This window comes from Lithobates pipiens, unplaced genomic scaffold (genome assembly GCF_037356315.1).
Source record: "Lithobates pipiens isolate NorthernLeopardFrog02 unplaced genomic scaffold, aLitPip1_a1.2 Scaffold_16, whole genome shotgun sequence".
In the NCBI taxonomy this organism is placed as follows: domain Eukaryota; kingdom Metazoa; phylum Chordata; class Amphibia; order Anura; family Ranidae; genus Lithobates; species Lithobates pipiens.
In genome coordinates, this window is record NW_027507748.1 from 326398732 (window position 1) to 326420191 (window position 21460).

Here is a 21460-nt window from a genome sequence, read left to right on the forward strand (position 1 = left end):
CTAAACACTAATACACAACCTGCTTGGTCCACAAAAGTTCTTATAAGGACTGGTAACTTGGTATAGGGTGCTACGGTACATAGGCTTGAGTGCGGTACAGTCTGCTGTTCTGTAAGGACCGCTATAGGTCCACAATAGATAGGGTTGACGTGCACCACTGCTGACCGCTCACCTATACTGCAGCAGTCCTTCAGCGGTATAGGGACTGACGTACAGTCTGCTAATCACTAACACACAACCTGCTTGTTCCACAAAAGTTCTTATAAGGACTGGTAACTTGGTATAGGGTGCTACGGTACATAGGCTTGAGTGCGGTACAGTCTGCTGTTCTGTAAGGACCGCTATCGGTCCACAATAGATAGGGTTGACGTGCACCACTGCTGACCGCTGCCCTATACTGCAGCAGTCCTTCAGCGGTATAGGGACTGACGTACAGTCTGCTAAACACTAATACACAACCTGCTTGGTCCACAAAAGTTCTTATAAGGACTGGTAACTTGGTATAGGGTGCTACGGTACATAGGCTTGAGTGCGGTACAGTCTGCTGTTCTGTAAGGACCGCTATCAGTCTGCTGTCAGCGCTGTATGTCACGGTGCTGCTGTCAGCGCTGTATGTCACGGTGCTGCTGTCAGCGCTGTATGTCACGGTGCTGCTGTCAGCGCTGTATGTCACGGTGCTGCTGTCAGCGCTGTATGTCACGGTGCTGCTGTCAGTGCTCTGTATTACGGTGCTGCTGTCAGATGCCTCTATCACGGTGCATGTGTCATTCCGGTATGTCACGCTGCTGGTGATCATCTCCTGCACCCTCTTCTTTGCCTACCCTGGTCCCTGACCTTCCCTCTCCTCCATTGCCTTCATTAGCTCCATAGTCCTGAATTGTTAGAACAATTTCCCAAATAAAATAAAAATGCTTGTAGTTATCGATCCCAAATTCACCTCATACATGTATTATGTCATTGTCCAGATGGTGGGACTACGTTTTACCCCCTAATAATTACCACGTGGCCGCAAATTCGACATGAAGGTTTGCAAAGTTCGCCTCCCATTGAAGTCAATGGGGCCCGCGGCGAACGTTCGGTTTCGCGAACGTTTGGGTCCGTTCGCATTTCGCTTTCGCGAAACGTCCCGTCGGAAGTTCGTCCATCACTACTAGTGATCAGACTGCAACAGGCACTGGCATAGAGGGGGTTAAACTCATATTATTGGTCTGCTTTAAATTGCAACAACCAACACACTGTACTGAAATCACTACACTGACACAGGTACACATCTTACCTCTCTACAAGGTCCATCCAGGTAGGTCAGGTGATCAGTCAAGAGGTCTACGATGTCATGAACAAGCAGCAACAACTTTAGGCTTAACTGAACTGTATTATATAAATCATTCCACGCAGTTGTGAAAGCACTTTTATTGCTCTCCTGTGCAGAGTTTTCCAAGAGTATTTAAATAAATAGAGATTATGTTACCAAGTAGCAGAGGGCAGAGCAGGGTAACAGAGGGTGCAGCAACAATCTTTGGCAGTCAAAGGGGCACAAAGTGGTTATAAATGCTCAAGGTTTTATAGCTTTGTGCATTCTATGAGGAGACAGCGGGGGTGGGACCGAGCAATGCTCCATGTGTGAATGGACACACAGAGTAGTGGCTCGGGAGCAAGCCTGCTCAGGTGTCCCCACAGGAAGCTTATGTTACCATACAGATTATGCTACCAAATAGCAGAGGGCAGAGCAGAGTAACAGAGGGTGCAGCAACAATCTTTGGCAGTCAAAAGGCCTTTAAGTGACTGTAAAGGTTCAAGGTTTTTGGTAGGTTCAAGTAGGTTTTAGGGGGGCTGGAGGTGCTGCTGAACACAGAAGGTTTTTAAGCTTCATGCATTCAACGCATGAAGATTAAAAACCTTCTGTGTTCAGCAGCACCCCCAGCCCTCCTCCAAAACCTACCTGAACCTTAGTTCGCCCCAGATAGAGCAGTGCTAGCCAATGGTTCCCGCTACTGTAAATCCCATCCAGTGAGCCAATTTGGAGATGGGGGCAGGGCTGAGCAGTGCTCCATGTGTGAATGGGCACAAAGAGCAGTGGCTTATCATGCCCTATTGTCACTAATACAGCTACTAACCTGCAGGGAGTGGTGTAGCGTAGGGGGGCAAAGGGGAGGGGGTTGCCCCGGGCGCAAAATTTAGAGGGGCGCAGCGGCAGGTTACCTGCAGCTCTTCTCCTGCACTGTGCAGTCTAGGAGACTGTGATCTCTTCCTTTTCGCTATGAGAAAGAAGTTGCATTGCAGTCCTGGCTTAGGCGGCTCCAGCGGTGACACTGACAGTGATTAAATGTACACTGAAGACCATCCGTGATGATCCCAGGGATTGGGACTGTGCGGAGACTGGGGGAAGGAGGAGGCCAGGCAACTCACGAGGCATCCTCTCCATTACACGCCACTCCCCCACACATGAGGTCCAGGATCCCGGCTTGTACAACATGCTGTGCATCCACTTAGCCCGCCCCACAGCCGGGACTTCCAACCACTGCCACTTCTCCTGAGTCCTGCTTGTTCCTGCTAGGTGGCCCGGCACTCTGACCCGGCACCAACCACCCCAGGACTGGAGGAAACAGGGGCCAGTAGGAAGAGGATGAGGCATCATCCATACAGACAGAAGCCCCTCCTTACCAGCAGCTGCACGGACCTTGTGAGTACTCCTCTACAGAGGAAGGCTCTGTACGGGATGATGGCAGCCGGAGGGGGGGGGGTGGGCTGTGCTCTGAACTGGAATCTGTGGAAAAGAAAGATTTTTATTTGGGGGGGAGATTTACACAGCGCCCCTCCCACAACCCTGCACGCCATACACAGCGACCCTGCAAGCCACACACAGCGTACCCCCCTCAACCCTGCACGCTACACACACCACACCCCCTCAACCCTGCACGCCACACACAGTGCACCCCCCTCAACCCTGCATGCCACACACAGCGCACCCCCTCAACCCTGCATGCCACATACAACGCACCCGTCTCAACCCTGCATGCCACACACAGAGCACCCCTCAACCCTGCATGCAACACACTCAGAGCACCCCCCTCAACCTTGCACGCCACACGCAGTGTACCCCCTCAACCCTGCATGCCACACGCAGTGCACCCCCCTCAACCCTGCACGACACACACAGCGCACCCCCCTCAACCCTGCACACCACACACAGCGCACCCCCCTCAACCCTGCACGCCACACGCAGCGCACCCCCTCAACCCTGCATGCCACACACAGCGCACCCCCTCAATCCTGCAAGCCACACACGGCGCACCCCTCAACCCTGCACCCCACACACAGCACACACCCCAACCCTGCATTCCATACACAGCCCACCTCTAAACCCTGCATTCCGTACACAGTGCACCTCTAAACCCTGCATTCTGTACAAAGCGCATCTCTAAGCCTTGCACTCCATACACAGCGCACCCCTCAACCCTAATTGCTAATAATTAGTTCTAGTTCTTGTTTTCTGTCTATTGGTGGGTCCCATCACTTCCGCAGTCTGTTTTGCGCAGGCAGTGAGATGATGTGCTGTATCTTAAGCAACAAATTAGTGGGTTGTATTGATGAGCTGTAACCTCTAGCAATCAATCAGTTAGCCGTAATCATGTGCTGCAATGTCCAGCAACCAATTAGGGAGCATTAATAATGTGCAATAACCTCTAGCAACCAGTGAGTGGCAATGATGTGCAGTAACCTTCAGCAACCAATCAGTGAACAGTAATGATCTGCTGTAATCTCTACCAAGCAATCAATGAGAAATAATAATTTGCAGTAACCTCTAGCAACCAATCAGTTTGTAGTAATGATGTGCAGTAACCTCTAGCAAACAATGGGTAAGGGGTAATTATGTGCAGTATCGTCAAGCAACCAATCAGTGAGCAATAATAATGTGTGTAGTGGGCAGTGTAGGAATCAGGTAGGTCAGTATAGTGGGCAGTGTAGGAATCAGTTAGGTCAGTGTAGTGATTAGTATAGGAATCAGGTAGGTCAGTATAGCAATCAGATAGGTCAGTTTAGTGGTCAGTGTAGGAATCAGGCAGGTCAGTATAGGAATCAGGTAGGTTAGTATAGTAGTCAGGTAGGTTGGTGTAGGAATCAGGTTGGTAGGTACTACTGTACTAGTGGGAGGAGACTCAGAGAGTGATAAAAATCTGTGTGTTGGGGGGGTCAAATCTCTTGCCCTGCCCCGGGCGCTAACAACCCGTGCTACGCCACTGCCTGCAGGTAACCTCTCTCTGTACTGAGTCAGACCAATAAATGTGCAATCAGCAGGGAGCTTAAGCTTTTCTAAAAGCACTATTCTCACAGACAGACAGACAGACAGACAGACAGACAGACAGACACACACACACACACACTTGACAAGTACTGAAAACATTTTAAAGATTTTCTTGTAGTAATGGACTTCTCTACTGGTTATTTACAAGGCAATGAGGTATGTAGGAAAATACTCAATTAGAAAAGCTTTTTCATTCTTCTGACTGCTATAAAATAAGGAAACATGAAATCCGATTGATTTTCATGCACTTCACACTTCATCGTTTTTCTTTTTGCTTCCTTATTATCCTTCTATTCAATTGTAATTTAGCCAAAGAAATCACACTACAAAGATCCCATGTCCACATTGTTACTTCTGCTCTGACGTTCAAGTTGATATTCTGTGGACCTGGTGGATAAAAATTCATCTCCGTGGCTTGACTGAAATTCAATTTATCAACATAATCATGAAAATCCTCACCTGTTAATTACAGCGTGTTATGAAAAAAGAGGGTGCAGTGCTAAATATTTTGCATACTAATCCTACTAAAATTAAAATGTAAATATATTGCTCCTATTGATCATAAACAGCAAAAACATATAAATGCTCACATGTTTTTGAACGAATGTGCAATATGTGATAACATTTTAATCTGAAGTGCTATTTAAGTGACCTCAAAATAATTAAGTTCTCAATATCATGCCTAGTGGCCAATACAATTATATTATATATATATGTATATAGTATACAGGCATACTCCACTTTTAGGTACGCAATGGGGTTTATTTACTAAAGCTGGAACATGCAAAATCAGGCTCACTTCTACATAGAAACCAATGAGCTTCTAACCCCAGCTTGTTCAATTAAGCTTTGGTATTAAAACCTGGAAGCTCATTGGTTTCTATGCAGAAGTGAGGCTGATTTTGGGGTATGTCTGTATGTATGTATATGTGTGTGTGTGTGTGTGTGTGTATGTGTGTGTGTGTATATATATATATATATATATATATATTAAGTAGGTAAGGGTACCTTTATATTGTATTGCAGTTCAGCTTTTTAACAAATTGAAAAAAAAAAAGAATGGGTGGAAGACTCCATTATTAATGCTGTAAACACCTGGTATAGCTTTACAATGTTGTGTGCTTTTACAAAAATTAGGCTTTATTAACCACTACAATACAGGGCACTTTCACCCCCTTCCTTCCCAGCCCAATTTTCAGCTTTCAGCGCTCTATCGCTTTCAGTGACAATTGCGCGGTCATGCTACACTGTACCCAAATGAAATTGTTATCATTTTGTTCGCACAAATAGAGCTTTATTTTGGTGTTATTTATTCACGACTCCGTTTTTTTTTTTTTTTTGCGATATAAGCGCAAAAATAGCGGAAATTTGGAAAAAAAACAATATTTTCTTTTTTCTATTTGAAAAGAAATCCAATAAAATCAAATTTTGTCATAAATTTAAGCCAAAATGTATTCTGCTACATGTTTTTGGTAAAAAAAATTCCGTTAAGTGTATAATAATTGGTTTGTGTGATCACGGACATATGTACGCAAATGATCATGTACATATGTGTGCAGGTGATCACGTACATATGTGTGCAGATAATCATTGGGACATGTGATTTTAGTGGGACATATGTGGGGGACATGTTTTTATTATTAGGGACATGTGTTTTTATTATTTGGGGACATGTATGTTTTGGGGACATGTGTGTTTTGGGGACATATGTGGGGACTGTGTTTGTACTGTGTGGTGTGTGGTGTGTTTACACTACACTGATGATCAGTGAGTAAAAAGCTGTAAAAAGCAGCCCATACTCACTGATCATCAGCCGGCTGCAGCGTTCTGCTCTCCTCTCCTCAGCGGTGACTTCCGTGTGAGGAGAGGAGAGCCGATTGCCTAGCAACCGGCTGTTTGTTTACATCACATGACGGCCGTGATTGGACACGGCCGTCATGTGATCAGGAGGGCCAATCACAGAGCCCTCCTGCCGATCTGAGATGTGCCGTGTCCGGGTGACACGAGCACATCGGAATCGCGCCGCTGCGCGGTCGCGCGCGCGCGCGATCCCGCTACTCCTGAATGACGTTCCTGAACGTCCTATCAGGAGTAGACGGCTCCCACACGGCCGTATATATGCATCGGCCGGGTGGGAAGTGGTTAATGACATTTAATCAATTTGTATTTTTTTTTTAAAAAGCATTATGCTGCTCCCAAGCAGCCAACTTCATTAAAAGAGAAGTTTATTTGAAATAAATAAACATTTATACTCACCTATTTCAATGCAGCTTTGAGAACTGAGTGATCAAAGATGGCTGATCGCTCAGTTTTTGGGTCCAGTCTGAGCAAAGAACAGTGACTGTTAGTCACTGCTCTGTGCTCTACCCCTCCAGCGCTCACTGGAGGGGTAGAGCACAGAGAATTTTGGCCACAACTCCCCCCAGACTGACAATGCTACTGCTGTGCTCTTTCATTAAGTGGGAGCAGTATAATACAGGAGGCGACTTACTTGCCAGGTCACCTTGTGAAATCAGAGGAGAAAAAAGTCAAAAAAAAAAATGCAGTCACTACATCTACAGATCTGTTGCAATACTGTATATTACATTAATATCTTTGGGTTTAATATCACTTTAACAGGCAGACAACATCACCATGTTCAAAAAGGCTGATACACAGTTCAACAGAAACTGTCCAACATTCTGCCAGTGTGTACAGTAGTCTGTCCGACAGAATCCTGCCTAACGTTCAGCTTTTGTCCAACAGGCATGCTGGAAAACCAGCCGTCAACCTGCATCCGATCAGCGCTGGCAGCCAATGACAGTGTGTCCTAGCAGGGGAACAGTCCTACTGTCAGAACCCAATAGCACAGCGGGGGAGAAAGCTGTGCAACATCACTTGTGTTAGTAGAGCAGGGATCTGTCAGTTTTTTTTTTCATTCAGCCCAGCAAAAAAACAAAACAAACGTATATTATATAGCCTGCATACATTTTTTCACTCACAACATTTTTTTAAATTGCACTTTGATTGATGATGTGTAATCAATTCCCAAACTGTGTTTTTTTTTTTTTTTACTGGGAATTTATAGCTTTTCCATTTATTTTATTATAAGGTAAAGCAGTAAAAGAGGTAAGATTGATTTAGATATTCCAGTACACTCCAGCCTCTTCCGAGTCACATCTGTGTCTCTACAATCAACAAAAGTCACGTTCCCTGCTGAATGAAGATCCATAGATCTGATTCAGCATGGGGCATGTCAGAGCACTGCAGATAGACCTGCGTTTGTACAAAGAGAGCTAGGGTCATTCTCTACAGCATTCTGGGAGAGACAGGCTTTTCTACACTAGGCAAGAAAATGCGAAAGTGGAGCTGGTACCTAATAGAAAAAGGTGCCCTTTCCCAGAAAAAAAAAAAAAATGGTGGGGGCTGGGGAGGAGGTGGATGAGTGTAGCTTTCACTTTTAAATTAATCTGGTGTTACAAAAGAGAAAACAAATTAAAAAAAATGAAATGCATACAGAATTCTGTAAAGTGATGATGGAGATAATAAACACTAATCAGGATTAATAACAATTAATTAGGATTAACTGCAAATTTAATTCTGTTACTTGGCCTTTTTACAAAGGCACAAGCGTCATGTTTGTGGTACAAAGCATTGTTTAATTTGGAGCTACAAAGATGAATGAACACACATTTTAAAAGTTTGCTCATGAACAACAAAAAAGAAAGTAAATGAAAAGAAAATGATTGCTAAAGGAAGAAAAAGTCCATTAAACCTTTTTACAGATAACGAAGGGTTAACAAGGGGCTAAACTGTTGTTTTAAGTTGTCCTGGATTTCTTTTCAGCTCAAGATGTCCTTAGTCTCTGAAGTAAATGATGTTAAATCCTCTTTCTCCAGTCCAGGCCATCATGGGCTCAACCAAAGCCATTAAGTGACTACCACTTATAGCTTGCTTTCTTCTCCTACCAGCATGCTCCTTGTCCACACCACTATCAGTTACGCAGGTACAGTATGTTATTCATCACTCATGCAAATGTATGCATCTACATTAATCCTAGAATTGAAATCAAATGTTTTCCTTCATTAATCTTCTGCAGCGGGGGATGAGAGAACCCTGGTACCTGCAAGGCCAGAACTTGTTGGCAGCAAGCCACAGCACAATCAGTGGATCAACAGATCCTTTAGGTGCTGATGGTGCTACATAAGCAGAAATCAACATTTGATCCAAGCACTGACAACATCAATGATCAGGCAGTCTTCTATCATCGTCTCAATGATGGTAGGTCTCTCCGAAAAACAAGAAATGCAGGCCAGGTTGAATATTTACACCTAGCTTGTGGCCTGCAGGTCCACTCTCCTGAAAGGCCTTTCACATCTATGGATGCAATTGAAGACCATACCACCCACCTCCTACATTCAGTCATTTGTTTCCCACTCCTCCATAGCCAGGTACAATTAGGGTGCTCCTATGGCTCCCATGCATCAGTACCAATCTTGTCCCCCTCATTTCCTCCAACCCTCAGCAACCTAGTTTATATATGTCTTCTTCCACACCCCTCCCTGAGCTTTCTACCAGGCCCTACCCCCATTTTGGAAAATTTGTGAAAATCCTTTTTGTTACGCAAAAAAAAAGAATAGTAAATGTGTTTGCAGATAAACTGTCAATGTCTATTGTTTGTCTTATTTGTGGAAAATGGAGTGTCTTATCTGACATGCAGTGCCCATATGTGGCCTCACTTTCCAAGGTTGCATGTCATTGTGGCCAAGGCCAGAATGGCAGCAAGGAATGCTTGTTATTAATATTGAAGAGCAGCGTTGGGGTGGTTATTTTTTGAATAAAGTTGTGCGTTAAAGTTAATTTCATAGTTAAACAAGGTGCCCATGCTGTGATAAGAAAACTGTATCGTGTACAGCATACCCAATATTTTTTAATCAAATCCTTTTTATTATTTTATATGAAAATGACATTGACACAATACAGACAAAACCACAAAAATAGAAATAACACCAAACCAAAACCCCCCAGAAAAATAAATAAATAAATAAACTCCAAACCACTGCCCTTCAACAAACCCCGACAACTAAACCCCCCCACAGAGTATATATGACACACATAAAAAATGAATAACAATATCCAGCATTTCAAAGTACACAGTACGCATTGGTTGACATGATACCTAAGTCATAGATTTAAGCCATCTAGACCAGATAACATCAAACTTATTCAGGGAGTTCCTTAGGCAATATGTATACTTTTCAAAAAGAATGATCCTGTTAAGATCTACAATCCAGTCGGATGCAGTCGGTGAATGTGGAGAGGTCCACTTAACCACTTGCAGACCGGACCATTTTGCTGGTCAAAGACCAGACCACTTTTTGCGATTCGGCACTGCGTTGCTTTGACTGACAATTGCGCGGTCATGCGACGTGGCTCCCAAACAAAATTCACGTCCTTTTTTTCCCACAAATAGAGCTTTCTTTTGGTGGTATTTGATCACCCCTGCGGTTTTTATTTTTTGCGCTATAAACAAAAATAGAGCGACAATTTTGAAAAAAACGCATTATTTTTTACTTTTTGTTATAATAAATATCCCCCAAAAATATATAAAAAAACATTTTTTTCCCTCAGTTTAGGCCGATACGTATTCTTCTACATATTTTTGGTAAAAAAATCGCAATAAGCGATTATTGATTGGTTTGCGCAAAAGTTATAGCGTTTACAAAATAGGGATAGTTTTATAGCATTTTTATTAATAATTTTTTATTATTTTTTTTTACTAGTAATGGCGGCGATCAGCGATATTTATTGTGACTGCGACATTGTGGGGGACCCATCGGACATTTTTGACACATTTTTGGGACCATTGACATTTATACAGTAATCACTGCTATATAAATGCAGTGATTCCTGTGTAAATGACACTGGCAGTGAAGGGGTTAACCAGGGGGTGGCAGTGTAGGGGTTAAGTGTTCCTAGGGGTGTGTTACTAACTGTGGGGGGGTTGGGCTTTCATTTAGTGAACACTGATCTCAGCTCCAATCACATGGAGCAGAGATCAGCGTCACTAGTTGCTAGACAGAATGGAGAAATGCTGTTTACATGGCATTTCCTCCATTCGGCCGCTCCGTGAGACGATCGCGGGGATGCCCGCGGCGATCGAGTCCGCGGGTCCCGCGACCGGACTCACGGGGGTCCCGACCAGCGCAGGAGTGCACCGCCGGCGGCGCGCTCCCGATGGCAGGGCGGCATTGAATATTGGACGTACCTGTATGCCAATATGCCTGCCCGTGCCATTCTGTCGACGTACATCGTCGTGCGCTGGTCGGGAAGTGGTTAAGAGCAATTTGTCTACGGGCAACAAAAAGTGTGCATCTTATAGTATTACCAGTAAGGGAGGTGTAGATAGAGTGTCACAAAACCCAATATAAATATAAGCGGTTCAACTGGAATATTAATATCCAAATTGGAAACCTAAAGATGGCAGAGGGTTGGCGATTCCCAACCCTTGGCTGTACTATATAGCAGCCCAGCAGCAACATTTGGTCGGATCTATGTCCTAAACACTGGCGAGCTCAACGGCACAACTGATGCTGTTTGCTTCTGGAGCTGAGACTGTTCCAGTGGGATTGGATGCGCAAATGTTTATGAAATCCAATAAACAGACCCCAACGCTGTCGCTAATCCAAAAAATATGGAATAAGAGCAGGCAGCTTCAAGGGGTACAAGATTTCACAGACTTCAGTCCCATATGTAATAATTGCACATATGTGGAGCTGGCTAAACTACAACAGGGGCCCAAATGGCGTGCTCACAGTGTGGTTATGCTATCCCATATATTTTAAAAAGGCAAATTGTTTTCCTTCCCAGAAATGCAAGCCAGGCTCAACCTGCCCGCCAATATGTGGTATTATTACCTTCAGCTCCGGCATGCGGTTGTTGCACATGGAGATGCAGGGGAATGTTTACTGTCGCCCACCCCGGTGTTCCATGTGCTGCAATCGAGCAGTTCAACCAAAGGGATTATATCCCAATGCTATCAAATGTTACTCACAAGACACCTACGGCATACCCATGTAGGGCAAGGTCTGCATGGGGGGAAAGACCTAGTGCAACTTACAGGAGATCAATGGGAGGAAGCCCTACAATCCATAACCACCTGCTCTCTAAATGTAGCTCAAAAAGTTTCCCAACTGTACATAATATTAAGGGTACATTACACACCCTGAAAAACTACATAAGATGGGCAGACTGGCGGACCCTCTGTGCTGCTGCTGCCGGCGACACAGTGTGGACCTCATCCATCTCTCCAAGGTAACCAGGGACAATGTGCAAACACCCATTAGGAAGTAGTGGTGGCAAGACACAAAAATCTAAACCAAGGAAAAAGTCTTGCGAGCTATCAGAGATATTCACCAAATATAATCTACTTTGTATAAATCCAAACAGTATTTTCAGTAACTGGCACTAATCACACTCCCATATGTTTGTGTTCAAATTAAATCAATCAAAAATGTCAAATCAAAAAAGTCTGTTCAGTCACAGGAACCAGAAGTAAAATCAACAATCAAATTAAAATGTTACATTTTATAGGGTAACCACACATACACACCACATATATACTTGTATGTGTGATATTGCAGGTGTTGTTGAACTACAAGCCCAAGTAGTCATTGCAAAACCCAGAGAGCCACACACACGACTTTCACATGCAGAGACATAATGGGACATGTAGTAAAACAACATGAGGTGTGGCACAGTTTTAGTGCTATATACTACAGTCACTAAATACTATACTACAAAATATAGAGATTATATAGGAAATAACATACTAACAAGTTATAGGCTTGATAAACACATGCAGGTAACTATGATGAGAATAAATCAGTGTGAGCAGGAGTTGTTCCTCTGCAGACGCACTACTCTGCATGTTAGTATTTAACCAGGTTAGTCATGGTAGCAGGATCTCCAGGAGGCCATCAAAGGCGGAGATTGAAATTCAAGTGAAATTATAAGATTATTTATGGATAACTGTGAAGGTCTACATACATTTTGTAGAAGAATCTGGGTATGAGTCACCGTGACAGTAAAGAGCCAGCCCACTAGTGCTGCCTGTATCTTTTTGCCTCTGACTACTTCAACCTTCTAGTACAGTACACCTCAACAGCTCGAGAAACTAATGTGATTGATCAGATGAAGACTGGGCTTCTTTATATCTGACATAGCTAGATAATCAGTAGATAACCAACTATCACACCTCTCTCCAGAGCAAGGAGCAGCAAGAGAAACAGAGCTATAAGAAGAAGAAGGCAAAATAAGAATTGTACTGATCTAAATACAGTATGGACGAAAACACATCTGAACGTATCTATATGCAAGTGGCTTAAGCATTTTTTTCATGTATAATCTTTTAATGGCAAGATCCTGCTTTTGTGCTCCAGATTTATACACACTCGTATTAATGAAGCCTAAGGGGGCTATTTTCCAAAGGCAAATCCACTTTGCACTACAAGTACACTGAAAGCGCACTTGGAAGTGCAGTCGCTGTAAATCTGAGGTGTAGATCTGAAATGAGTGGAAGCTCTGATGATTTTATCATCCAATCATGAGCAAGCTAAAATGCTGTTTTTTATTTTCCTTGCATATCCCCCTAAGATCTACAGAGACTTTACTTCCAAGTGAGCTTGCAGTGTAAAGTGGATTTGCCTTTAGTAAATAACCCCCAGAGTTAGCAGACTAATACTAGGAATATGCAGCGCTTGTAAAAACAACAAATAAAGTCCATGAATTGGTATAATTGTGTAATATAAGAAGAAATTTATGTCAAATTAGAATCCAACGAAAAACCATATAGAGAATAGTTCATAAGGTTGTGCAGAATCAAATGTTCAGAAAGTATAAGTGAGCAAAATCCACCACGTCATCCACCACCCAGTGTAAGATGAACGCTTACCAGAGTCGCAGGACTCTATTATGGCGTCAAATGCACAGTGTATCATCAGTGTAATATATCAGCATGAATCCAGGACAGTGGTGGCTGGTGTTTTTTTTTTTTGTTTTTGGGTGGGGCGTTCAAACAACCAAATAAACCGTTACTTTTTCTATGACTACAGAATTCCTAAAGATTCAATATTTTGCTAAACTTGTGAATAGTGGAGAAAGGACTACATTTTGCATCAATGGTAAAATAAAATGTAATGATCATAGAGATCCTGATTCTGCATTGCTTACAAAATCCTCATTGACATCTTTTTCACATAAGAGGAATATCAGTGCTTATGGAAACATTCTGATCTGTGACCCGAGGACTAGTTTGACAATTTAAAAGTAATTTCAACTTTGTTTTGCTGCCACATCACTTTTTTTATGGCAAGTGCTTATTTTGATGAAAATACTTGAACAGAAATGTTGATGGGTAAAATATTAATACAGTACAGTTTTTTTTGCCTATCTGGAGTGACATATTACACCATACAAAGCTTAATCTGACACTTTGGGTACAATGTTTCACAAGTAGTGAGCTAGAAAATATTGGGGGTTATTTACGAAAGGCAAATCTACTTTGCACTGAAAGTATACTTGGAAGTGCAGTCGCTCTAAATCTAAGGGGTAGATCTGAAATTAATGGAAGCTCTGCTGATTTTATCATCCAATCACGTGCAAGCTAAAATGCTGCTTTTTATTTTCCTTGCATGTCCCTTTTGGATCTACTGCGGCTTTACTTTCAAGTGCACTTGCAGTGAGTGCAAAGTGGATTTTCCTTTAGTAAATAACCCCCACTGTGTATCTAAATATACAAAAATAACTAGACATTAACTAGGTGGTCACTAGGTGGTCAAAAGGGGTCAAATCTAAATCAGTTTAGGTAATCATCTATTTCAAAGATGCCTAATAGATAGATCATGTTAAGACAGTACACATGTCTAATACCTATAATTCAAATTGTACCTATTTGTTAGGGTTAAGCAAGGCTAGTCCAAGACATTGTGCTGCCTGGGTCCAAGGATGAAATGCTATCCTTCCCTAAAAAAACACGCCCAACAAAAGGCCCCCACATCCAGTGCTGGGAGGGGGGTCAGTGGCAGTTCAGGGGTGGCAGTGTGGGGGGGGTCAGTGGCAGTGCTGAGGGGATCCGTGGCAGTGCTGAGGGGATCCGTGGCAGTGCTGGGGTTGCTGTGCTGGGAGGGGGGTCAGTGGCAGTGCTGGGGGGATCAGTGGCAGTGTTGCGGTGGCAGTGCTGGGAAGGGGGGGTCATTGGAAGTGCTGGAAGGGGAGCAGTGGCAGTGCTGGTGTGGCAGAGCTGGTATGAGGGTCAGTGGCAGTGCTGGGGCGGCAGAGCTGGGATGGGGGTCAGTGGCAGTTCTGAGGTGGCAGAGCTGGGAGGGTGGAGGGTCAGTGGCAGTGCTTGGGTGGCACAGCTGAGAGGGGGGCCGGGGCAGTGCTAGGGTAGCAGAGCTGGGCGGGGGGGCAGTGGCAGTGCTGGGGTGGCAGTGCCTGGGTGGCAGTGCTGGTAGGGGGGTCAGTGACAGAGATGAGGTGGCAGAGCTAGGAGGGGGAGGTCAGTGGCAGTTCTGTAGTGGCAGAGCTGGGAGGGGGGAATCAGTGGCAGTGCTGGGGTGGCAGTGCTGGGAGGGAGGGTCAGTGGCAGTGCTGGGATGGGGGGTCAGTGGCAGTTCTGGGGTTTGCAGAGCTGGTTGGGTGGGTCAGTGGCAGCGCCGGGGTGGCAGAGCTGGGAGGGGGGGTCAGTGGAGGATCCGATTACAGGCAATTGTACTCACTTTGTCTTCTTTAGCTGCGTGGTGTCTGGCGGCAGTGACACCTCTGCCGAGATGAGGAGATGGGGTCTCCTCCAGCCCCTCCCACTTCAGTCAATAGTCAGCTGACCAAGTCTCCACCCCCCTGCCATTCCGTGAATGGAATAAGCAGCCGCAGGCTCCAGGGACAGCCCGGCTGCTGCTTTGTGCACCACATGCAGCCCGGAGGCTCTGCTGATTGGGATGCACCATCTGCCCACCAGGAGTGGGGAGACACAGAGCTTCTCGCATTCGGAAGTTTCCTTTCCTTCTGCTGTCCCCAACCCATTGAGCTTCAGAAAAAAATATGGGCATAAATATGCCGCCCCTCTCAAAAGGCCATCTGGAACCACTGGACCCACCGGGACCTGGAGTTAAGAGTAATAGTACTGTGTTTGATCCATTATTCTACTTTATGTATGTCTTGAGATAAAAAAAAGTTAAACTACACAGCTAGGCTACATACAACATATAGAGTTAAAAGCTCAAATATTTAAATATAGATAGACTAAGTAGATGTATATCCTTATGGAATGACATTTTCTTGACTAAAGCACTCCGCCTGATAAACATTTGAAACTCTTTTCTATTAAATACTCCTTTTTACCTTTTTTATATCCTTTGCAATGATGGCTGTATGGCATTTCTCAGGGTGGGTTTTCTGATGGACAATGTCTAAAGCCCCTTTCACACTGGAGCGGTGGGTGAGTTGGTGGTAAAGTGCCGCTATTTTTTTAGTGGCGCTTTACCATCAATTTCACTGTGGTATTCGGCCTCTAGTGGGGTGCTTTTACCCCCCGCTAGCGGCTGAGAAAGGGTTAAAACCACCCGCAAATCGATGTAGCAGCGTTTTGCTGGCGTTATAGAGGCGCTGCCCTTTGATTTCAATGGGCAGGAGTTGTGGAGGAGCGGTATACACACCGCTCCTTCACCGCTCCAAAGATTCTGCTAGCAGGATTTTTTTTAGCGTCCTGCCAGCGCACCGCTCCAGTGTGAAAGCTTTCGGGGCTTTCACATTGGAGACACAGGAGTGTAATTTCAGGGCAGTTTGCAGGCGCTAAGTGTTATAGCGCCTGCAAAGTGCCCCAGTGTGAAAGGGGTCTAAGTAATGTGTGTTGAAAAGATCTCTTTGAGTCTCCATCGGAAGCCCATGTGACAGGGTGCTAATGCAGGAGCAAAACTGGGAGACAGGAATGCAGCATTGGATTATGCCAGGGGTGCCCAACCTTTTGAATAGCGAGAGCCACTTAAGCGACTTGGTAACCTGCCCTGGGCCACATTGAGCAGAGCGGGCAGATGACGGATCTGTATCCACTCTGCAAATGCAGAGTATAAATGGACACAGCACATACACTGGGATTTTATAATATAAACTGACCTTGAATAATAATCTTCCATTCAGGAATCTCCCTTGCTACAAGTATTGCTAGCTGTTGAGTGCAATTTGTATCACTCCACCTGTGACAGGAGGTGGCGCTATACAGGAAGCATAGGCTTATGTGGCTCTGCTGCCTCCGCAGCCGTGCTTCCTCTAACACCGGCTCCATTCAGAACACTGATGCCCTGGGATGGTGGGTCAGGAACCCACCATCTGGGCTTACTATTCCAAAGCAGGAGGTCGAGGTCCACATCAGAGGGCTTTGTGGGCCACATGTGGTTGGGCACCCCTGGTCTATGCCAACCCAGTTATCATTGTTTCCATCTATTTAAAAGGATTGCAAAACCTTATTTTAAGTTATTTTAACGGAGGAGAGGGAAAGGTGTGCTTTAGCCCTACCCTAAGGTAACAATGCTGCTCCTCCATAGCACTAGTCACTGTAGGACATAAAGTGTGTTACTGGCAGGGTGAAAATAAAGAAAAGCAAAAAAAAATACATATTTATATAACGCAGACACCTCCTTGAAGGACTGGTGAGCTGCAATATATTAAAATGTTGTTGTCGGCTTAGGTATGCAAATTGAATGTTATATTATATATTATAGTTATGTTCAATAAACTGCCATTGTTTGAAACCAACCATCAAGTTCTACTTGTACAACAGTCTTGGACAAACGTTTTGATGATATGGAAGGACACACTCACACAACCAGATTACTGGCCTACAAACACCCTCACCAATTTTTGCCTTTAGAATAAAGACTGTTGTGTCAGTGAGGCATTTAAATCATCTTGATTTATATAAGATTAGCAACTATTTATCAACATTAGGATATAAGCATCATTTTGACTGTACATTTTCCAGTTTAGCGTTAAATATTCTTTCGGGCCTCCTTTTTTAGGACAGTTATTTTATTGCCTGGGAGATTGGATTGTCAGTACTATTAAAACTAATACATGGGAGAGCTCTCGTTATAGTGGGACATTTGGTGAATGGTTTTTATGGGGGCTGTTATAGCTTGATATTTTTAAGCATTTTTGTGCAATAAGTCCACAGTCACACAGGTGTACACGGTCGTAGGCCTTATTGAACAATAATTACAATACAAAGAAGTCAAAAAGAAAACATTTTACTTTAGAAAAATAAATTGCTGCTGAGCTAGGTACAGCAAAGTCGAAAACTAAATTTATCCAACCTAGGGCAGGGCGCTGCAAAAATAAAACATTTCAGTGGCCATTCCCCCTTTACGGACCATTTAGGCGCCATTCACACCAGCGTACTAAAGTCACTTAAATCTCCCTTCTTCCCCATTCTGATGCTTGGTTTGAACTTCAGCAAGTAGATGGATTGAGTTGCTGTCATGTTATTGGCTGGTTAGCAATATTTGTTACCAAGCATTTACACAGGTGTACCTAATATAGTGGCTACTTAGTGTATATATTGTAAGTAAAATCTGAAAAACAGCCGCTGCTTATTTTTAACATTTCTTGCTTGTCAATTTATTTATTTTTGCACAAAAAATTCTGGAAAAAAAAATAAAGAAAAACATGTCAACAGACAAATTAATTGAACTGCAAACTGTATATAAAAGGGAAGAACATGAATAAAATTATCACCGAATTTCAATCATATTAGCAGGGAATTTAAGCTCTCTTTAGTTTAATGAGTAGATTTATTAAACCCCAGCAGAACTAAGTTAAACATTGCTGAAGACAGCAGAAACTAAAAAATAATTGAAAACAGAGTAGGAAACACAAAGTTCAAAGAAACTGACTATAACTACCTGCCCTTAATGAACGAAAAATCAAAAAAGTCTAAATCTGTCTGAATGTTTGTCTAATTATCTCTCCATTACAGCTGCCGATATGCCAGTAAAGATATTACAAACTCTAAGTTTGAATGGTTCACTGGAAAATTCTTGATATCACAGATGTATGCTTCGGTTTCTGTAAACCATCTTCTGTATTAGAGAAATGAATGAGTGGAGGAAGAAAACATTTCTGAGATAGGTTTGTTTATTATTATAATAATTGTACAAAAGCCATTCTTTGTTGAGTCAGTTGCCCATTTGTTTATTTCATACATTACTACATTCATTGGTGTGTGAAAGAAAATGATTGTTCATTTTATTCCCTTTACAAACTTTCTCTTTTATTGCACTTTCCAATGGGACTGGTGTATTTCAATAAAAATCGATGTATTATGCATGGAAAATTGTGTCAACCATCTGGGTCTGCATGTAAACACATTGTACAAATAGACTCAAATACATCAGAAACATAAGCTAAGTGATATTTTTTTCATGTGCTAGTTCAGCCTGTTAGGCCCTCTATAACACATTGCTATTAACTTAAATAATTAAGGACTGATTTAGAACAGTTCCAGTAAAGTATAGGGATCAAAGAGATGTCCTTCTAATTAACTGTATGTCTCTAAGGCTTTGTTGTCATTATAATGGCATATTTTGAGGGTTACAATAAAACAGATTAGTAATACGTCCAGAAATGAACATCTGCTGATCTCTCTCATGTTGATTAAACCTTCTGTATATCATCTGCAAGCCCTATTAAGAATTCATCTGTCGTATCTCACTAATGTATGAAAGATCAATGACATTCTATAGTCCACATTAATATTCTTTGAAAGATAGCTTATTATTAGAAACCTGGCTAATATTAATACCATTCATTACGTGCATTGACGGTAAATACATGAAGGTAATTTGTTTCCACTACCATGTTACACCAACGTATCCATTCTAAACAGCAAAGGTGAGCTTTCTGATATTATTATTAAAGCTGAAGTTAAAGCCCCATACACACTATCAGATTTCCTGCTTGCAGATTTTTTCCTTCATATTTACCAAAACCATATAATATGAGGTCAAACCTTAGGAGTTTCAATTTGTATGCAATCAGATCAGCCCTTGGACTACATGGTTTTGGTAAATCTGAAGACAAAAATCAGCAGAAAATCTGATAGTGTGTATGGGGCTTTAGACAAAAATTGAGCATGTGTGATTATCTTATAGCCTGTTTCAAGATCATTTGTAGTTCTCCGTTTGTTCTCAGTTTAAAATAAACTTTTCAAAACCCTAGGCAAACTGAGTATATGATGGAAACATGCAGATGCATGGCAAAACCATCAGCAGATCCAGAGATATAAGCTGAAGTTATATGCAAGTGATCATTTTTAGGTAGAAACCAGATTTTTCTCATCCATCAAAAAAGTTACCATATCTAACTGGCCAGTAAAATTGGTCAGTGAGATCTGTTGGCAGTTAACATGGCCAATAACACTCAAGAGGAAAGTGGTGGAGTCAAGATCTACTTTTAAAAGAAAAGTTTAAATTCTCACACAACTTTAGCTACCTCTTATCATTTTGACATGCAGTTTTCACAAATGGTATCTTCTGCTCATCCCTATCATAGAGCAGTACACAACGCTGAAGAAGACGCTACGCTCACATTGGCATTGATTTATTAAAGGCAATCCTGTGGGCTTCAATTTCCTTCCCTTCCATCACTTCCTGGCCCGCTTCCTAGTTTGCTTGCCTATATAAGACCTGCACAGTGTAACCCACCTTGCCTGAGTGACTTCACAGTTTTCTGAGCTCCCATTCACTTATCTCTTGTGTATTCTGTGCCTGACTAACCATGTACCGACCCCGTATTTGTTTACCATCAATGCTTGTTTGCTATCTGCCCTGACCTCGGCTTGTCTTATGGATTTCCTGTTGTCTCCTGCTGCTCGTACTCTGCACATTCAAGTGGTCTCCGCATCCTCACCTGGGCCTACCTGGGAGCCGTGACCTGGTTTCAGCTTGCTGTAAGTTCATCCCCACCATTAGGGGCTCTGGTAAAGAAGCAGGCTGGGTCTTAGACTCTGTGCCCTGGGGAACCCCAAGTAGGCGATCTACATGGGCTCACTACCACAGACGCTTGACAGGCATAGTGAACAGGTGTCACAAAATTCCAGGAAATAAATGTGTGGGGATCTTAACAAAGTAAGTTTATAAACTTTAAGATTGTTCAGATCACTAAGAGTGCGCTAGAAATATATAAAATTCAAAATGGAATTTAATATATGATTTTACATAAATACTCTTTAAATTCATACATTTATTTCCACATTATATTTGAATTATTTCTAGCCTGATTGATTGATTTAACCAGTGACAGCCCATCCATATGGGTTGCAGGGACACTTCCCCCCTAATCCATGCGCCCGGTTCCTAACTGCCTGTTCCCCTGTTCACAGAACAGCGAACAATTTGGGGTGTTTGCGGCAAATTTGAAAAGCCGCTGAACACCCAATACAAGTCTATGGGAGAAATCTAAAGGGCTAATTTTAAAGGCTTATATGCAAGTTGTCATAAAAAGTGTTTGGGGACCTGGGTCCTGCCCTAAGGGACATGTATCAATGCAAAAAAAAGTTTTAAAAACTGAAGTTTTTTCGGGAGCAGTGATTTTAATAATGCTTAAAGTGAAACAATAAAAATGTAATATTCCTTTAAATTTCGTACCTAGGGGGGTGTATAGTATGCCTGTGAAGGGGCACATGTTTACCGTGCTTAGAACTGTCCCTGCACAGGTCTCCGTTACATCAGAGGGGGCAGCGTCACCCATACGTCACTGGGGAAGCCCGGCTTTCCCCTTGCGTCAGAGGGGGCAGGGTCAGGTGACGGGTGGCCCCGCCCTCCTCAGATAAGAAGTGTCAGGCTGCCGGGATTCCTGCCGTGTCTCGGGCGGAGACAGAGGATGGATGCACTGCGCTAGAGGGAGAGATCACCCATCGCTGGATCAGATCAGCCATCGCTGGACCCTGGAGAGATGATCATCCATCGCTGGATAGCAAGAGTGGATTACCACCACTGGAATCTTTTTTTTTAATTTTTAATAAAGGACTTTTGCAATGGTGTGTTTGTCTTTTTTTAACTATTTTTTACACTTTCTTTGTGAAATGGTAGGGGTACTTTTATATCTCCTTACCATTTCAAATAGGGG